The sequence below is a fragment of the Sciurus carolinensis genome, chromosome 12 (genome assembly GCF_902686445.1).
Source record: "Sciurus carolinensis chromosome 12, mSciCar1.2, whole genome shotgun sequence".
Lineage (NCBI taxonomy): Eukaryota > Metazoa > Chordata > Mammalia > Rodentia > Sciuridae > Sciurus > Sciurus carolinensis.
The window spans coordinates 71,314,337-71,335,828 of NC_062224.1; the positions used below are offsets into that span (position 1 = coordinate 71,314,337).

General features: G+C 37.1%; 2 pseudogenes; both read right to left on the bottom strand.

Moving 5' to 3' along the window:
• Positions 1–1,561: 1,561 nt before the first annotated feature.
• Positions 1,562–2,099, bottom strand: LOC124962207 (ras-related protein Rap-2a-like; annotated as a pseudogene).
• Positions 2,100–10,494: 8,395 nt separating this feature from the next.
• The window catches only part of LOC124961401 (endosome-associated-trafficking regulator 1-like), a 70,533-nt pseudogene continuing 59,535 nt past the window's right edge, over positions 10,495–21,492 (bottom strand).

Below are 21,492 nucleotides of genomic sequence, written 5' to 3' on the forward strand. Positions count from 1 at the left end.
CAATTATCTCCGACTTGTGCCAAAGTCTTAGGAACGATAAACACACATGCACACACCAACACACACTCTTCCCTCAGTTACACACATAAGACCAGAGGTTACTTGCACAAGACTGTGAAACCAAGAAAATGTGGGGTGGCAAGTGTATTGCAGGCTCAGTGACATTGCACTTCTGAAGGCCAAATTCATCTCCAGAGGGTGGCTCGAGGCCATCTCTTCAGCATTCCTGACTCCGAAGGGAGGTGAAAACCCTTCTACACTTGATTGTAAAACTTGGGAATAGGTTTTTCCTGTGCCATTACTCATGCAGATGATAAATAATTCACGGCTATGAAAACCAAAAATTCAGAGCTGGAGCACCTTTTCAAAACAAAATATTCACTCTAGCTTTTATTTCCCACTTCAGTAATCAGGGCAAAACTGTTATAAGAAAACATTTATAGAATTCTCCAGGCAAATTAAAGATAAAAGGCTTTTTTGTCCCTAACCTTCCACTCTATAATTTATGTTCTACTTTTAAGCCCAAATTACTTCACATGGTTATTCAATTTTTTAAATGCCTGCAATAAAGTTCTGCTACAGCAAACTGGATTTCCAGAGCACGTTAGCCAAGGTCATGTCATAACCAGAACCCTTAAAGGCAAGGAACAACTGCTGCTTTAACAAATGTAGAAATGCTAGACATCTGTGCTGTCCTGTGCGGGTTCTGCGAACGGGGACATGTGGATGCAACATGGCTTCATTTTCCTCCCTCTCTCCATCTCAGCTGCCTCTCTCTTGTTCAGGAGATTAAGACCAGCCCTGCTCGGGTCATGGAGGGTGAGTTGAAGCTTTCATTCTGATCCAACCCTTGTGACAGCCTCCATTTCCATGGTCAAGCAGGGGACTGAACAGATTCTAGAGTCAGGCTGGATTTCCACACAACCTTGTTCTGACTTTTGTTCTATCAAGGATTGATGCACGAAGTAGTTCCATGTCACAAATTAGGGCAACATCTACAATTAAGCATCAATTTTGAAAGACAGAAAAGTGTCAGCTGAGCAAAGGTTTCCTGCAGTGCTGTGGGCAGGCCAGCTATTCTTACTTGATGGAATACACTGGTTAGAAACTCCCAATTCCTGAAATTCAGTACTCTCATAGGAAAATATTTCTTCTTTACTTAATTTTTTTTAAAGAAGACAAAATATTGTAATTGTTAGTGGTCATAGGACTTCTACTGGTTTATCCCTCATAATTATTTAAAATTTATACAACAGGTGCTTCTGTCAACTCGGCGACAAGGCCATCATCGCTTTCAAATGAAACCACCCTGTAGAAGGATGGGCTATGCCTTCACGATGCAGATGCACAAAAGGGACTGAGGACAATGGCAAAAACTGTAGGAAATGAACCCAAATGTGTTCAGAGACATCGACTGCCGATCACTGCTCATCTGTGAATAAGAGCTGCAGTGCACTGGAGATTCATGCCACGCATCCTGCCAGGTCTGCAAGGGAGCAGAGGAGGCTTCTAGCGCCTACGATGCAGGGCAAAGTCTGTCCAGGACGGTCAGAGTCGGATGCTATTGTATGTGACAGGCAGAACAGCGCGATCATCTTTGTCAGGCTGAGCAGCATAGCTCATCTGCCTCACGATTTCTGCAAAGAGTTCGTCTTTGCAGAAGTCTCCATAAAGGGGCAGCCCCACTCTTCTGCAAGGGCTCGGCCTTCATTGGAGGACACTTCTCGCTCACTCTCCAGGTCCACTTTGTTCCCAAACAAGATGACTGGCACTTTCTCATACCACTTCACTGGGATGATCTGGTCCCGCATGGGCTTGACGTCCTGGAAGCTCTGCTGGTTGACCAGGCCATACACAAGGATGAAGCCCTGGCCGTTTTTGATGTACAGGTCCCACATGGACGCGAACTGCTCGGTGCCCGCGGTGTCCAGGAGCGCCAGCACCTATGGCGACGAGTCCACCTCGATCTCCTTGCGGTAGAAGTCCTCGATGGATCGTGGGGTCGTATTTCTCCATGAAGGTACCGGTCATGAACTGTAGGGTCAGGGAGGATTTGCCTACCCCGCAGGAGTCCGGCACCCAACTTTGTACTCCCGCATCGTCCCTCCGCGGCTGCCGCCTCCGCCCGCGACATAGACCTCCACCTGCCGCGCTGCGCCCCGGACCCTGCACCGCGGCTGCCCCGCCGCCTTCCGCGGCGCCCCCACCTCACGGCCCCGGCGGACCCCGGGCCCTGGCGGCGGGCCGGCAACTGAGAGAGCAGCGGCCCCGGGCATGGGCAGAGCCGGGCGGCGAAGCGACCCCGCGGGCGCCAGCAGAGACTGAGAGCTGATTTTCTTGATTTAGTGATTATTTACTATTTCTTTCATATCTGTTCGTTTGGGGTTTTTTTCTTCCTTAAGTTTTTTGAGTTTATTTTATTGTCTCCTTGCCACCCTTCTTTCTGTCCCTCTTTTCTCTTCTTTCCTTCCCTTTCCTTATCTTTCTTTTTTTGCAGTCCTGGAAATTAAAGCCAGGTCCTTGTGCATGCTAGGCAAGTGCTCTGCTACTGAACAAACCCCTCATTTTGTTATTCTTGATATTTATACTTAGATACTTCATTTTAAATAATTGTCTCTTACCTATGCCCATAAGTCTCTTAAGTTGCTCTGTTCAACATGGAATTAGGACATCTCACAAGTGTTTATCTTAAATTTCAAAATGCTTTCTATTTTTTATTTCTGTATTGAATCATGTTATATATACTAAACTATATTATTGAACTTTATTTTGTTTGGGGATTTTCTACTTGTATTTTTATTAACTTACTAGTTCAAAAGTCCTCTGTGGTCAATGACTATACTGGTGATTTTTATCCCCTGAAATTTCTTGAGTATTACTTTATGGTCCAGAATCTGGTTAGTTTTGGTAAATGTTTCAAGAACATCAAAATAATGTATATTCTGCAGATGTTGGGTACAATATTCCCTATCAATTTCTTGAATTTTACTAATTGTCAAAATCCTCTTCATTCTCACTTATTGTTTGAGACTATATTATTGATATAAATATTATTGATATTAATACAAATCATTTTTTGGTGCATGGGATATGGCTTTATTTTAAAAGGGCATCAAGAGTACATTTTCTGAGACCTTGAATATTGATGACAGAGTTCATTAACCGTTGGTATCAGTTTTCCTCTTCTGTGCCACAGTTAGAAACATTTTCCTTAAAGGAAAAGATAGTAGATATTTTAGGTTTTTATGGCCACAGGGTGTATATTCCACTACTCTGCTCCACCAATGTATCATGAAGCAACCATAGGCAATACATCAAAGGCATGATTATATTCCAATGAAACTTGATTTCCAAATTAGGAAGTAAACTCATTTGAGCCTCAGGTCTATATAACTTGCCAACACCTATTCTGTATTCATAGAACCTCTGATTTATGTCTGGGTGCATGGTTGCCTAAAATAAAAGCTGCATTTTCCAACCACTTTTTAAAACTAGGTGTAGCTCTGTGATTAAGTGCTACAAAGTGGAATATAAGTGAAAGCGTGGGTCTGCCTCCCTGTATGTATTGGAATCTTCCTTATATTAATAAGTCTGATAGGGTGACCAACACCTAAAAGCAGGACTTTTTACAAAAAAATCTATACAAGTTAGTAAATTAGATTAACAGCTCCATAGATGCCAGTCAGTAAAAGATGGAAGTCTCCTAGGTCAGAGCCTTTATTCCTCACAGTATAAACAAGAAGTTTCAGCATTGTGGTGCTAGTTTCCTGAGCCTCGAATTCTACAGTGGTGCAGAGAGCCTGCACATATGAGTGTGTGTCATAGGTGGATTTACGAAGTGTAAGAAGTCTTTTACTTTAATAGGAAACAATTAGCAAGCCCACTCTGCCCAGAGGGTAACTGTTATATCACAGGACTATTTGAAATATGCCATGTAATGACTTCAAGATTTCCAGTTGCATAAAGAAGTTTGAGACTTTGTCCCAGGTAAAAGAATGATAAAGACTTTATGATTTGGGTACCTTCATCGACTTGTATACTAAATCAAGAGTTATATGGTAGACTTTCTTTCAAAAATGCATTTAAAGAAAAGTATTTGTTGTTTTTTTTTTTTTTTTTTTTTCATTTCCTCCTTCAGATGTCTGCAATTGGGGATTTGATAGCTAGAGAGATTGATGGACTTCAGTCAATGCAATTCTTGAATCCATGTTAGGGTACAAAAGATAAAGCAATAATATAGAAAAATGATGAGTCCCTTACACTGTGGAATATCATCCTCTCCAAGAACTTTAATGTAAAAGAGAAATAAACTTTTTCTTTGCTTAAGTCAATGTTAATTTGGACTTTCTGTCAGTCATACCTGAATCTAATTCACATTTATTTAATGTCTAAGAATGTCTGTCTGTTACTTTCATAAGTAAGTGATAACTAATGTGCACATAAAATACTAGGCTCAGATTCTTTTCTCTTAATTTTATAGATATTAGGTTGTAATCATCTCTCTATTACAAAGGAACTACTCAGGACTGATTGTTTTTGATAGGGAGAGAATGGAAGTACATTTTTAAATTATCTTATTTATTCTAAAATAGGACTGTCTTTGCTAATTCAGTTTTGAATAGCTGATTATCTCTAAAGAAAAATTTAAATCTACCTTATAATCTTAGTTTATTTACTCTTTTTCTTTCTAACACATCTGACCTACTTTTCATGAATAACCTTTTTCTTTGAACTTATCTATTTAGTCTTTGATTTGGTATTAGAGAAACCATGATTTTAGGAGTTGGTTGAAATTGCATATGCTCTTTACAATTACATTTTCTTTAGTCTCCTGTAAAGAATGATGCTCCCATGTGTGCTTTTCATATGGCTTTTCAACATGTGGGTATGCGTTTCTTCCCCGGGCCTGCATGATTCTATCCTCTTATCTTCTCTCTCATTTGAAGAACACTAGACATATTGGCTGTGATTTGCATACAATTCATTTAACTAAGACTATAACATGACCACTGGTGGAGGGCCTGTGGATGTTGGATCAAGATCTGTTTTCAGGTTCAATTTGGAAGGTAACCAAATTCAACTGTCCCTATTTCCAAGTTGTATAACACTAATAATTGATGGGAGAGATGAAAGATTATAGCTCTAACTAGCACTGCCTCTTGCTTGGCACAGAGACCCTACATGTAATGAGTCTCGGAGCAAGTGAGTTGCTTGACCTATGTACAGCCCAGCCTACAGCTTGACTTCTACAGCTCCTCAATGTTGTATTTTTCAACTCCTGATACTGGACTTTCTCTCTAAGGGATAGAAACAAATAATGACCAAAAAAGATGTTGACTTTAATGCCTTTAATGAGTCAAATGTAAGGTGAAATTCCAGAGCAGTTGGACTGAGCATTATCTGCTCTTTGAAAGTTTCTAAAGACCTCCTGGTTGTACTGTCTCAGCATCAATCCTTTTGTGATGATTCTTTTTTAACTCCTCCAGATCTACCCAAGAACACACAGACATCAGTAGTAGTTGTTGGTAATTTCCCTCCCACATCTTCAGCTGGTCCTTCCATGTGCTTATTGGAGAAGGATAACAGTGTTTATAGGGCTCCCAATGTAAGATTTCTTGGAGGAGGAAGTTCTTCCTCCTCTAGGCTAATTAACTAGCACCCATGATGGAGAAAAACTTAATGGAATACTGTGAGATTAATATACACTAAATCACATTAACACCTTTGAAAATTTGGGTAGACCCTAACTATGTAGTTGAAGAACAGACAAAGCTAATTAAAATACTTTGCCATTAATATCCAAACTCTTGGAAACTAATGGGGTCTTAGAAATATCACTAATGGTGGTTAATGCCTATATCATAATCTATCTTAGTTAATGATATGCCAACACAAGAGATAGGTCAATTATTATTCATTAATATCCTAAACTACATTGCTGAATAATGTTTACATAAAAGAAACCTGCAACTCATAATTATTTGTCTAGCATATTATGTTCATGATAAAGCAGATTAATGTAACTTTTCAATATGAAATAATTCTTACCCATATTTCCCTTTCTTAAGTGAATACCTGTTCAATTTTGCTTATTAAAATTGAATAAAGCCCTCCTATCAGAATGGCAGTCATCAAGACTACAGAAAATAAAAAGTGCTGGAGAGGTGTGGAGAAAAAGGAGCACGATGCTGTTGGTGGGACTGAACTAAGATGACTAGGAATGGAACCCCCATATGACCCAGCTACAACACTCCTGGGGATTTATTCTAAAGAAGTCAAGTCAGCACAGCATAGCAATATATTCATACCCATGTTTATAGCAGCACAATTCACAATAGTCAAACTATGGAGTCAGCCTAGGTATCCATCATGGATGAATGGATAAAATGTGGTGTATATACACAATGGAGTTTTATTCAGCCATACAGAAAAATAAACTATGCCATTTGCAAGGAAATGGATAGAACTTGACAACATTATGTTAAGCAAAATAAACCAACCCAGAAAGTCAAGGGTCATATGTTTTGTCTCATATGTGGAAATTCAAGAGAAAAAAAGAAAAAGAAAGTTGAAGGGGAATCTTATGAAAGTAGAAGGGAGCCGGACACTGTGGTGCACACCTGTAATCCCAGCAGCTCTGGAGGATGAGGCAGGAGAATTGTGAGTTAAAAAACTTTTTGCATCTGTGTTCATAAACAATACTGCTCTGGAGTTTTACTTACTGCAGTGTTTTTGTTTTAAATATCAAGGCAATATTAACCTCATAGGATGAACTGCAAAGTATTTCTTTCTCCTTTATTTTCCAGATGAATTTGTGAAGTTTGGGTGTTAATTCTTTAAAAGTTTGATAAAATTCACCAGTGAGATCATCTTGACCTGGATTTTTTTAATGGAAAAAATTTAAATTACTAATCTAACTTATTAATATACCAAATAAATTTATTGTTATAAGGCTAAAAAAATTGAATAAAGTCAAGAACATTCTGCCTCTTATTATTAAAGGGACATTGTGATTTACCTCTGAAAGATTTTTTAAAAACACTTATAACCTATCAGGCTTGATTCAGAGACTCTTCCTGTCAGTAATTCATATTAATCTTCAAGTGACTAGTGACTCTAAGACCTGTTAATATCCCAATAAAATATTTTATCTTCTTTACATCCAAACCTAATGCTATGTTTGCTTGTTACTATTTATTTGATTTATTTATCCTTATATTGAATTACTTTTTGTTTTCATAAAAATGTCTTTAATAAGTAAAATATTATTCTATGTAACATTGTAAGAGTGATTAGCCTACTTAACAAGTGAACATTTCTCAAGTGTTTCTAAGTAGTTATTTGCATATAACTCATTTAACTAAGAATATAATATATTAGTTATTTAGTTTTAAAATTACAATTGAAAAAGATTTCTGCTAACTAGCAGTTATTATATATTGGGCATGGTGAGACATACTTGTTTTACTTAATTTCTGATACATGCTTATTTGAAGAAAAAAGTATAAATATATACATATATTTGATAAGTCAAGAAATATATACACAGCTGAATGAAGGTTTTTTTCTCCTGCAGTGTATGACTATGCCAACTACAGTTTTAAAAGAAAATAATCATTTAAGTTGTTCCATTTTTACATACTCCCAAATTTTACATAATTTCTATATTGTTAAAAATATTAAAAAAATATATTGAATATTGAGACTACATTCTTATATGTATCAGATATTAGTGTCCTTATATTTGACAGTTTTTCATTTATAAAGTCCAAATAAATTAGTAGTTATATTTATGTGTTCTTCACTAAGTTGCACTTTGAAAGGTAATAGCAAATAAACATTCCTTAGTTTATGAAATACCAAAGTATTTTACCTACATGTGTTTTTTAGTTCAAGCTTAATAAAGTTCAAGGGCATCCAAGTGTGAAATAGCTTGTGAGGAAATTCTCATTGCTTTCTTAATTTGATTTAGTTAGAGAAAAAGACACTAATTCAGACAATAGATCTCTAATACTTTTGGTTCAAATGTAGACACTAAATATTGTATGTAGACCTGTAAATGTGTATGTAATGTTCCCAAAGCTTACAGAGGGAGTCGGCATTATAAAATAATAGATTCATTTCTGTTGACCATCTTATCTGCATTTTAATATGTTTTAATATTTGCACTAGCTTGTGGGAAACATTATTAAAATGTTCAGAAAGGAAAATATGATGTAGATAAAAAAATTACATAATAAATCACATATTGAAGTATTTAGATATATGTAAGTATTTTGTATAAATGATTTTAAAAGGGCATCAATTATTAAGAGGAATGTGGTTGTTTCATGATTAAGTGTTCAAGTAGAAATGAAATTTAATTCTAGGAATGGTAAAAATTTGATGCACTATTTTCTTTTTCTTTATATTAAAGTAAAAATGTGCATAAAATATGGTCAAAGAATGAGAACAAAAGATAAAAGACCCTGACCCACTTATCCCCATTCTACTTATTCAGTCCTCCTTTTCAGAAACTGCCATGTTCAACTCTCTTGTCTTCTAGTAGGGGAAATGCTCCCTCTTGATTTATCAATTTTCAGTGTTAGCCATTGACCTTCAGCTATGGTAAATTAGGATTAGGCTCTCTTAAACCATTATCTCTGTGTTTTCATGGAATATAGTCATAGCTCTTGAGTAAACAAATAGAATTGATGTTTTTTCAATATATAAAAATTGTTTCTTTTTTTTGTTGTTTTTTGGTTCCAGGGATTGAACTCAGGGACACTGGACCACTGAACCACATTCCCAGCCCTATTTTGTATTTTATTTAGAGACAGGGTCTAACTGAGTTGCTTAGTGCCTCGCTAAGTTGGAGGCTAGCTTTGAACTTGCAATCCTCCTGCCTCAGCCTCCTGAGGTGCTGGGATTACAGGTGTACACCACAGTGCCTTGCTTAGAAATTGTTTCTTATTAAACCAAGACACGTTCTATGATGTTTCCTCCTGTATCTTTTCTATATTTCCTGCCATTACTTATCTTTTTCTCCATTTGCTTAATTTTCTTTATACCTCTTTTCCTTTCTCCATACCCCCATAACAGTCTTGCAGTACAATTTTTATGTTTAAAAATTTCATCACACATAATTGATAGAATTTTAGGTTGAAAGTTGTTTTTGTTATGTTTTAAGCCATTATGGACTGTTGTTTGATTTGGGGAAATTTGCCTGATTTATTTTTTTTCCAATTTATTTGCATTTTGTTTTCTCAGATCCTTGCTACTAGAACTTCTACAGTCAGATGTCAAATCTGTACTTGACCCTCATTTGTTTGTTTTCATTTTGTATCTTCTATTTCTATTTCATTGTCCTTTTGTTTTACCTTGCAAGAAAACTCCTTGATGTTAAATTTCAATTTTTCTCTCATGTTGTATTTTCTGCTCTCATATTATTACTTCACTAAAGTTCTTTTTATTCTCTTATTTTCTCAAATTGTAGCCCATAATTATTTGATGGATGCAATATCCTTTCCATATCTTCTTAGAATGGGTGTCATGGATTTTTAGTGAAACTTTGTTCTGCTTCATGCATACTGTCAAATTATCTAAATTGTTTCTTTTATCTTTCTTTCTTTTTCTTTTTTGAACTTCAGAATTTATTTAAACAAGGAACCTGTAGATTTGAACAGGAGGGAAAAGAAATTAAAAAATAGCATCTACAGGAAAACAACCCAGAAGGCACAGGGTGCCTGTTGTGCCCTCCCCAAACAATAAAGCAGGTAGGAGGAGCCAAAGACCTCATGCCAACCCAGGGAGGTTCTGCACACACTTTAGACTACTGAACCCTAAGCTTCATTGTACAAATGCACTTGAAACGTGTATCAAAATCCCCAGCCAAAACAGCTTTTCAAAGCTGAAGGCTCAAATCCCAAGTTTAGACACCTGGGAAGTGTGGAATGTCTGCAACCTGTGTCCCTGTGGGAGGATAGCAGTGTCCACCAAGTGGTGCCTCCACACTTGGGCCACTGACCACAGAAGCCACCCCAGGAAGGCTATGACAGGCATTGAGTGACAGCAAAAAGGCACAAGTCCCTGTTAGGCTGCTCATTCCTGGGGGCTCTTAGTGTTCTTTCTACTTACATAATCAAGACAATTAACTGAATTGCTCAGTGTTGTGGGATGAAAATGGAAGAGCACTTAGTACAGAACTGCCGTTTTCATGTTTAGTAATTTAGAAACTCACTGGACTTCATAAAAGTTTCTTCCAACAGATTATTGGATCTATAAAACAGTGACAATTTCACCAAGAATGAATGCACATAAACCACAAAAACAACTCATGGAGAAGAGCTGCTCCTGTTGCAGGTAGCCAATAACACTGCTTTAGGTCATGAAATCAGTATCTCATGATAAATACTCTGGGTGAAGACTGCATAGATTGGGATACAAATGCACATTCAGAAGAAGCACTGCTGATCAGGGCACATGAAGCGGGGGACTGGAAGCATCCAGAGGTCCTTAAGACTTCTCCTCATCTTTAATTTCAGAAAATCTGTCTGTAGATTTAAGAATTTCAGCAACAAAATTCAGTGTTTCAGCTCCAGAAACCAGTTGCTTGATGGATGCATGTGCTCTGTTTATGACAACACGGAGATTCTGTAAGGCCACGTCAGTATTCTGCTTTACCACCGTTAGGCTGGCACCCTGGCCTGACCTCAGGGCTTCATTCTGACGCTTGAAGTTGGAGACCTGTGCCTGCAGCAAGTTTATTTCCTGTTTCAGCTTCACAACGTGATTTTCTGCCTTTACAGTCCATTTCATCATCAGCTCCAGGTTCTGCTCCACCTGCTGGACTACTGACTCCAGGTCGTGGTAGTCACTCTCCTCCTTGACCATCTTTGATTCTAGCTTCTGCTCGAGCGTCCTACCATTTCTGTCTGAGTTTCAGAGAAGCTCTGAACCTCATTCAGCTTTCTTCTTAGTTTAGAATTTTCATCTTTCAGTGCTTCGTAACTTATCTGCAGCATCCGCAGGTGTCTGTCTCCCAGAGACTCCCCATGAGTTGTAAACTCTGCACTAGGACTCCCTGCTGGAGATGCCAGAGAGATGCGTGAATCTGTGTCACTCAGTGTCCAGAGGGGCAGAGACTCAGGTCCCGCCAGCTCCGATGGGTGGAGAGAAAGGAAAGGTACGTGCCACAGGGTGATGTGCTGGCCGTGGTCCTGGAGGAGTGAGTCTTCTCCACAGCAGACGGCAAATAGGCCCCATTCCACCCACTGTCCTCATCTTCCTCCTCCTCATCCAGGATGTCACCAGCCCCTGTGGGGTCTTCGAAAAATGGCTGCTGATATTCCAGGCCATACCCCACAGTCTGGGGAGCAGGGGAGCTGTGGTCCAGTCCCAGTGAGTGCCTCGAGGCTTCCTTTGGATAAATTCTGCTATTGGTCGTGCCCTCTTTCGACAGACTGAGGTTCTTGGTTTACAGAAATTCTTTAAAGGAGAATGGATTTGCCTCTTCAGGGTCTTCCAGTTTGTCATTGTTGGGAACCACGAGGCTCCGGCCTGGGACAGCGGTGGCATGCCCGTGGGGGTGCGTAGCCCGACATCACCATAGCGGCCTAGCCGCCCGCATCCCCACGGCCTCCCGCGTGTCGCAGCAGCCGATCAATTGTTTCTTTTTCTAATCTTAAGAGTTTTTATTCAGTATGAGGACTTTTACCTTTTACTTCATTCTTACCACATTCGTCCACTTAGCCGTGGGATAGTACAGTAGTACATTACAGACCCCTCCCCGCAGGGTATACTTGAAAACATGGATAGTACCAAACCCTAGAGATACTTCTTTTTTTTTTTTTTTGCCTATTCATATGTAGATAAGTTCAAACTCTTCCTCTGAGTGTTTGATAACCAATTCTGGTGAAACAAGCTAACAGTTTAACAGGAGAAAATGTATAAATTTATTAACATACATGCACAGGCCACAGGAGCCATACAAAATATGAAATTAAAGAAAAGGTCAGAGAAGAGGGACATGAAGGATATAGGTATCAGAGGGTCATGATGATTTTTTGGGAATTCAAATGGGCTTAAAGAGTAGATGATCGCAACAGAGGGACATAGTTCCTTTGGGCTCCTTGTGTGGCATTTTGGTTTTCAGGTTCTTCTGTGATATGAGTTTAATTTTCCTGGGTTAATGAAATTTTACCAAAAAGATTGGAGGAAACTCTGTTCCCCTTTGGCAATTTGGTCTTTCAGTAAATAGGTGAACTTCAGAGAAAGCTTTTTCCTGCAATTTCTGTTTCTCAGGTGCTCTCAGTTCAAAGTTCAAAGTGGATATTTAGGGTTATAGTTTTCTGAGTCCAACACATACATACCTATGATAAAAGTTTAATTTATAAATTGGTCACAATGAAAAGTCAACAACAATATTAACTAATAAAATAAAACATTCAGAACCACATTATAATAAAAGTTATTTAAAGATTATCAATTGTTTATTTCTGGAATTTTCTTTGTAATTGTTTTAGACTGTGACTTGCCATAGGTAACTGAAACTGTAGAAATCAAAACCTCCAATTAGGGGATACTACTGTAAAGTGCTTCGCCCATGCCCTCTCCTTGCCTGGTGCCTCTTGTCCTCCCTCAGAGAACACTCCCCAAACTGGGGGGAGGAAGTGGGAAAAGATCCCTGGGGAGAACCTAGGAAGGAGCTTGGGTGTTCAGCGATCCTCTTACAGTCTTTCAGCCAAGCCCTCTGCCTACTTCTGCCCTCTGGGATATCTGAAGCTGCCAGAGTCTAGGGTTCTGGGTTCAATTAGGAAGAACAGGATGGGATCCTGTTTATATCCCTCTCCAAGTGTCCTCTGCTGTTTTTGTTTTAAATCTCTGGTCACTCCTGTCTGTTTCTCAACATAAATTATGATTTGGGGTCACTGCTGTCTTCTAGTTTCATGGAAGATGAAGTTCACAGGATGTTTATAATTCTCATGTTTGAAGTGAGGAACATTTCTGAGAGTATAAAATAGGGCAAGAAGTTCACTGCTCTGCCATCTTACATTTAAAGTTTGCTAATGAAAGATTTTGATACATAGAAATTCTTTTTCAATATTTTTTATAAAAAACAACACCTAGAATATATTAATCATACTTGGGTTTTCATTTTTAAGTATATTTGAACATGTTAGATGATGAGATGAACCTGTAGGGGAATTATTTAGATGTAAAACAAACAAACAAAAAAAATAAAGGGATGTGAGCAAGGTATAACTATGTACCATAGGTATTCAGTGCAGGAAAATTTAATTTACATCTGAAGAAAGAAGGATTTCCTGGAGGAAGTATCATTTTTAATGAAACCTAATGTTCAGGTAGGATTTGTGCCTACTGAGAGTTTAATAAATATTTGCTAAATATAATTAATACTGTTCAGCATTGGTGGTTTGACTGTTCTTTAGTGCAGTGTGTCAGCAGCAATCAGCTTCACTTATTCTTGTCTTTGTTTTTCAGAAAGAAACTAACAGAAACATTTCTATGGAGAACATTTGCCATTCAATGACAGTTATTGATACATCCTATAAAACAGAAAAATCCTTCCTGTGAGAATTCCATTATATTAATGATGCATGTATATTAATAAGACTTATACATACTGAGTAATAAAGCTCCAAGTTCACATGTTCCCAGATGTTATTTTGGGGCTACCACATTAGCAATTTTTCAAAAACATAAGCAGTAATTAGAAATCTTTAATAATAATTTCTTTCAGAAACAGCCCTTGATTTTAATTATTTCATTTAAAAAAACTTGTAAGAAAAAACTGTCAGAACTATTGACATTTTTATAGCTTGACAAAAATCAAGCATAATTAAAATGAAATGTTTGTTGCATAAATTGAACTGCAATTAATATGTTTTCTGCTGCTGCTTCAAGGATAAGATTAAAATGGTGTTATTAACAGACTCCCTGCTGTCAGACTAATTTCTTGATTTTTATACCACACATTATCACACGTTCTTATAGTAAAAGAGTAAACCAACAAGTAGAAAACACTGTTTGATGAAAATGGTGTACAGAAGGAGATAAACTGACTTTTATGAAGGCAAGGCAATATTGTTTTTCATTTTAAGATCTGATGAATAGTTGATTCCAAGGGTAAGATTCACACTTTTAAAGCCATTAAATAAGTAGAAAAGTGTCCTTCTTTTTAGTTGGCTATGCCTTTTAATTAGCCAGTTTATTGTTTCAGCAGTGTTTGCCTTTTCAGGCAATATTTAGAAAATGAACAAGACCTGTTGTACATAGGGCTCCCCTCCAGCTAACCCAGAAATAATAATAAATCTCATCACAAAAGCTTAGGTGTGGATAATTCAAGAAAGTGGAAGAAAAACACATCCTGTTAACATTCCTATTAGAGGAGGATCACTTTTTCTCACCAAAGTCCACCATCACAAAAAGAACACCTAACCTTGACAAAAGTCAGTTATTGCTATGAAAAAATTCCCAACTGCCACCTGCCCAGACCATGTGTCGAGTATTATTTCTCTGTGAACTTTTTCTCTGGCTAATTACTTTCTGACATTAGACACCATTTGTGGTACCATGAAAGAAATAGATAACCATTATTAATAGTCCTCTTCATTTCTCTAAATGTCTCTCTTGGGCATTGCTGCTTAAGGGATATAAATATGCCTTTGGGATTAGAAATTATGGGGTAGGGCCATTCACCTGCTGAACTATTACACACCTCTTTCTCAGGGGCTGCAATGGAGGTGATGCACATTGTGTGATGACTGCATTAGGATTGACAGTGCCTGTCGAAGGAAGTGAAATCAGCATATCTCTTTTCTTGTACAAGGCCAGCGTGTCCCTCTCTTGCTGCCTATGGTGAAAAGACGGTATTATTTTATTGCTTGGTGCTGCACTATGCATTGCAAATGTCAAATGCACTAACAGGTTTCAGATGGTGGAAAATTTTACCCTCCAAACTTCTTACAGTAGGTAAATCAATCATTTTGGGATGGCTTAGTTTTGGTCACTTGAAGTGATACTTGTGATATAGTGACAAAATTGGTGGTTGTGCTCATGCTCTTAGATTGCATGTGTTCATCATTTTGTGGTTTATACTTAGATGTCACCTTGAGGCATCCTTTCCTGACCACCTTATTTAAAATTGCCAGCCCTTTTCCTAACTTCCACATTAGTCTATTTTTCTTTACAGCATTATCATGTGACTTTTTAATTTCTTTGTTGCTTGTCTTACTAGAAATTTAAGTTTCATGAAATCAGGAATTTTTGCCTGACTTGGTCATTGCTGTATTTTTACTGCCTCCAATAGTACTTGGTTTAATTAGGCACTGGAGTCTTCTTAAAAGAAAGATTGGGTGAGTAAATAAAGGAATGTTTAAAAGTCAGTCCTTCAAAAAAAACAGAATAAATCAGCTTAACAAACATAATTCAAAATGTTAATATGAAAAACTACATTTAGTAAATAATCACCAGAATATTCCTTATTAATACTTCATTTAGGGGCTGGGTTGTGGCTCAGTGGTAGAGCACTTGTGTAGCATGTTAGGCCCTGGGTTCGATCTTCAGCAACAAATAAAAATAAAATAAAGGTATCCTGTCCACCTACAACAAAAAGCAAAAAAAAATTAAAAATACTTCATTTATACATTATTATTCACTGTAGAGAAACTTAACATAAATGAAATTATTTCTCATGAACTAAGTTTCAGGTAATAATCTATACATTTGTGTATTCCTAATCTGAATATCCAAAATCCAAATCCCCCAAATTCAAAAGGTATCTTGTGCTCCAACATGATGCCACAAGTGGAAAATTCTACTACGTGCAACTTTTGTTTCATGCACAGCACAAAAACATGGAGGAAGGTTAGAGTGATTGTATGGTTTGGATGTGAGCTGTCCCCCAAAAGCTCATGTGTGAGACAATGCAAGAAGGTTCAGAGGAGAAATGATTGGGTTGTGAGTCTTAACCTAATTAGTCAATTAATTCCCTGATAGTGCTTAACTGAGTAGTAATTGAAGTTTTAGAGTGTGGCTGAAGGAGGTGGGAATTGGGGGCGTGGCTTTGGGGTATATATTTGTGTCTGGCAAGTAGAGACCTCTCTGCTTCCTGATCACCATAATGTGAACTGCTTCCCTCTGCCACACTCTTCCACCATAATGTCCTGCCTCACCTTAAGCCCTCTGGAATGGAGTCTGCCTCTTATGGATTGAGGTTTCTGAAACTTGAGCTCATAAATAAACATTTCCTCTATGATTGAGCTGGTTGGGTCCTTCAGTCACAGCAGTGAAAAAAACTGACTAACACAGTAAGATTTCTAGGTTTTATGACTGACTTTGAGGAGAGGAATTCTACTTTCTAATGCTGCTTGGGGAAGAAGAATTCTAGTGTCTATAATCTTCTTGGGGATAAAAGTGGATCAGGAGAAAGAATGGCAGGAAGTCAGAAAGATCTTACTTCTGAGCCCCTCTCCTTCAGTTAAGAGTAGTCAGCTATCAAGGTGCCAGACTTTGGGGTATCAATCCTGGCACTGCAATTTACTGTGAAAGCACTGTGAGTATTGATTTTGTGGTTACAAATAAATTTTAGCATGTCAGCAAATTTACAATTATGCAATCTGTGAATAATGAGGCTTGACATTAACTGTGTTCTATAAAGAACATTTCTATAAAAAGTATCACTAAACACATCATCACAGTCTATTTACTGATGAATCTAGGCATTTTCTTCCTTGCAAAATAGGATCACACTGAAAAGTCCTGTATTTCTATTCAATCAAGATTTATTGATTCTCAATATGTGTCAGACACTGTTATGGGACTAGGAATACAAAAAGCAAGATGGATATAGTCCCTCTCCTCAAAGAACTCAGAAACAAACACATTAGGAACTAGTGGAACTTTTAGGATATGGGGCCTAGTGTAAAGCAATTAGGTTATTGGGGGTGTGTCCCTGAATGGGATTTGAGATCTTGGCCTCTCTTCTGTCTCTCTTTGCTTTCCAGCCACCATGATGTGAACAGATCTCTTCCTTTATTATGTGCTCTGTGGTGACACACTGTGCTCACAGGCCCAAAGCAACAGGGCTAACCAAATACAGATGGAAACCTCTGCAACCATGAGCCCAATAAGCCTTCCCTGCTTCTAGTTGATTTATCTCACGCATTTGTTATAGTAACAAAAAGCTGATAAACATGTATTTCTTCTGATATATCTCTCTTGTATATCTTATGACTTAATACATATATCCCATAATTGCAATGAACAGGTCAAATAAGAAATCCTGTCATTTATCCTTCATCTTACATATCTGGCCTGCCAATTCTTATATGTGCATTTAAAACCAAGACTGAAGATAAAAAAGATTTTTATTGGACAAGTAAATAAGAAGAATGTAGATAAAACTATTAAGGAAGTATATCAAAATAGAGAGGACTCTATAGAAACTCAAATATCTAACTTTTTAGAATGTAGACATAACAACATTGAAATGAAAATAGGAGTATGTATACCAAAAAGTAAATATAAATGATTTTTGAATTAGCAGCTATTTAGGAATGTTTATCCCCAAGTATGCTTTAAAGTATTTCTGAGAATTTCAGATTGAAAATAGCTAATGTTTAAGTCCTTGCTGAATGTCAGATACTATTTTAACTACTTCACATGCATGAATTAATATAAATCATTTTAATAACTCTGGGGGTATTATTATTATTATTTATTATTTTAACATTATTTTATCTCTGATTTTCAAATCAGGAAGCAAGCATTACAGAAGTTTAATAATTTGTTCAAGATCACAGAGCTTTTAAGAGTACAGTTGGATTTCAAACCCAGACAGCTTGACTCTAAGAAATCCTGTAGAAGTCACACAAATAGCCTATGCATCATCAGTGAGATTCTGAGCATAATGTAATATGCAGATGAACTTGATAATGCATCATCAATTCATGTCAATTAAAATTCATTTCTTTGGAAACATTTACAAATGTTTTAACTGAGAGAATATTGAATAATTTCTAAATCTCTGGACTTTAGAAGGACACAAATAACAGTGCTGGAGGATGTTTTCTAAAAACTCAGAGTGAACAGAAAGAGGGGAGCAACTTCTGTAATTCAAACAATGGCCTATGTATTCTTTTGTCAAACTGTAGAGATACTCACATCATCAGCATTTTCTACATGTGATAAAGGTGTTGCCAAGCCAGTTCTGTTTTACCACTGTACAGTATGCCAATCATAAAAACAATGAGTTAAGTAAAAAAAAGAGTGAGTTAATTAACAAGGGGGGCAAGTGTAAGAAAGCAGGAGACCTATGTCTCAGATCTACCTCCTTAAGGACAGAATTTGGGGATATTTTTGTAATAAAGAAACTAGGTGAATGATAGTTTGCACATGCATAATTAATCTTTATAGCTCTTTATAGGAGATATGTTCAGAAAATGGTGACATTAGTATGATGTAGAGATTTGGGCCCTCTAAAAGGTCACCCATCAGACACCTAAGCAGGCCAACTGGAGAGCTTCTACAAAAGTGATCAAGTCCCTGAAAAGTAAACTAGGCAACCATTATCATCAGGACCCACACATCAGAGGTGTGACCTACAGAAAAGATAGTGTGAGACTAATCATCTATTTCCCTGCTGTGACCTCAAAACTAATTACTTTTGAAGTCAACAAAAGCCAAGCAACTAAAAACCAATTAAGCTGGAGAATTTATTCAGAATTTCTCTTGGTTTTAAGAATAAAGTTTGATCTAGCAGAGAAAATGTCAGGTGATTGCTTCAATCTCCCTATTAACTCCTACTTGAAGAGATGGAAAAACCTAGTGCTAACCAGATTTACATATGGTTCCATCCAGGAAATGGTTTTGATTAAAATAGTATTTAATATTCAGCCAAAAGTTCTTGGCTCCCCTCCTTTTCATTTTAAGCTCTAAAAGAAAATTTTTTGAAACATTTTGAAGATGAATATAAAAAATTAAGCTGAAAAGTATATTTGTATCCTTAGCTTTTTCACCTTGTCCCTATAATCGCAGAGGTTTTGTATCATGTGGTGCATTAGCACGATCCTGCTTTCTAACATTGAAGCTGGTTGTTTAAATACTCAGTTGTGAGTATCTGGTGAAAAGCCTTAAATAACTAGATAAAGAGTGCAGTTGCCAACCTAAAGTCATCTTACACGTAGGGCTGAGTGTCCCAGGAAATTTGCTCTTTTTCATTTTTGACTTGGGTTTGAAAATGGACCTGGCTGCATTCCAACTCAAAGAACCGTTCACTTCCAAAGACACCTAAATTGTCCCAAGAAGCTCATTTTGGCAGTAGATGATTTGTGTTTGGCTGGGCATCCAAATAGCAAAAGCTGTCTGCCCTGGCAAGCAAGGGCTGTGGCAGGATTTAGAATTACCATCCCAAGTGTTTTTTCTTGATGAGGTTATTTTTCAGAAAAGCAGCCCCCTACCCCCATTTAAAAAGTGACACTGCATGAGTGTTGTGCAGGTGGTTTCCTTGAGTTAATAAATAGCTTCCCATGCAGGGTGAGTGTTCTACTGGGTCAGAGGCAAATTTTAAGGAAATGATAATCAGCAGCAGATTTTTCCCCAAACCAAAGCTGCCTTAACAGCAAATTCACTCGTATACCTTAGTTAAGACTTACTGGTTGACTAGGGCTACTGTAATATGTGAGATTGTAGGTTAAAAACTGAGAGTGATAGTGTCTGAAAGAATTTTTTTTTATGGGGCCTAGAGAGTAGGTATTGTAAGAGTCAGTTCTTGTTTATCAGCATACAATTGCACATTATTGTCTGACACTAGAAAGGCATTTCTCCTTGCCATTGGGTGGATTCTGGCACTGTAGGTGCCTAAATGTTAACTGAATACATAGCTGAAATTATAGCACAGGATGAAATCATGCTTCCTTATATCAGAGAAGTTCAAAATTAAGAACCCAAGAAGATTCACAGGATTAAAGGAAGAAAATATCAGAAATTTTACTTCTGTTTACCTTTATCTTGTGTGTGTTATAATTATGTTATACTATTACAGTGCTACACATAAATAAACACAAATGATTAGGCACATGTTCAGGATGCTTATCCAAAATAGTTTAATGAATAGTATGAACAAAATTGTCTCATCACACATTTATCTAGGTATCCATGGAATTTACCTCCCTTGGTCATTGAAAGAACATGGTAAGTGAAATGTGGGTAGAATTCTGCCACTGAACAGACCAGTGGGGAAACAGTGGTGCTGAGAACCCAAAGCTTTGTCCCACATAAGCTTCACACAATGTGACAAGGAAGACATCCCCCTGTTACTGGGACAAAACAGGAGTTAGGAAGTATTTCTTGTGCTTTTATTTTCTGGAACAAATTGTGGGGAGCTGTTTTATTTGTTCCTTGTTTGGTAGAATTCACAGTGAAACCATCTTGGCATGTTTGAGAGGGTTATTAATTATTGGTTCAGTTTTTAAAAACTGAAACATAATTCTATGTTTCTCTTTGTGTGAGTTTTAGTAGATTGTGTTTTCAAGGAATTGGTCCATCTCATTCAAATTATCCAATTTCTTCTCTCAGAATTTTTCACAATATTGCTTTATTATGCTTTTAGTATTCATGAAATCACAAGTGGTAGTTTGTCTTCCATTGCTGATATTAGTAATTTATGTGTTCTTTTTTATTCTTAATTACCTTAGTTAGGAATTTATCAGTTTTATTGATGTATTTAAGGAAACATCTTTTGATTTTGTTGCTATTCTGTTTTCCTGCTTTGAATTTCATTGATTTCTTCTTGAATTTATTATTTCTAAATTCTACTTACTTTGGATTTAATTTACTTTTCGACTTTCCTAAAGTGGAAATTTATCATTTTAATTGAGTTTGAGACTTTGTTTTTAAAAGTCTTTTTTGGCCTTTTGTGTGTTTTTTTTTTTTTGCCATTGTTATTGTTCTTTTTTGTTAAACATTAGAGTATAATTTGACTTATTTATACAAACATGGAGTATATTTTATTCTAACTAGGTTCCCAAGACTGTAATTGTACATGATGTAGAGATTCACTGTGGTGAATCCATAAATTTACATAATAAAGTCATGTCAGATTCATTCCACTGTCTCTCCTTTTCCTCTCCAACCCTTCCCTTCACTCCCCTTTGTCTAATCTACTGAACTTCTGTTCTTCCCCTCCATTCTTGTTGTGTATTAGCACAACAAAAAGAACATTTCACCTTTTTTTTGGGGGGGGTTGACTTATTTCACTTAGCATAATAGCCTCCAGATCCATCCACTTTCCAGCGAATGTCATCAATTCATTCTTCATTATGACTGCATAATATTCCATTATGTACATATAACATATTTTCTTTATTCATTCATCTCTTGGAGGGCAGCTAAGTTGGTTGCATACCTTAGCTATTGTGAATTGGGCTGCTATAGAGATTGATGTGGCTGCATCACTCTACCATACTGTTTTTAATTCCTTTGGGTATATAC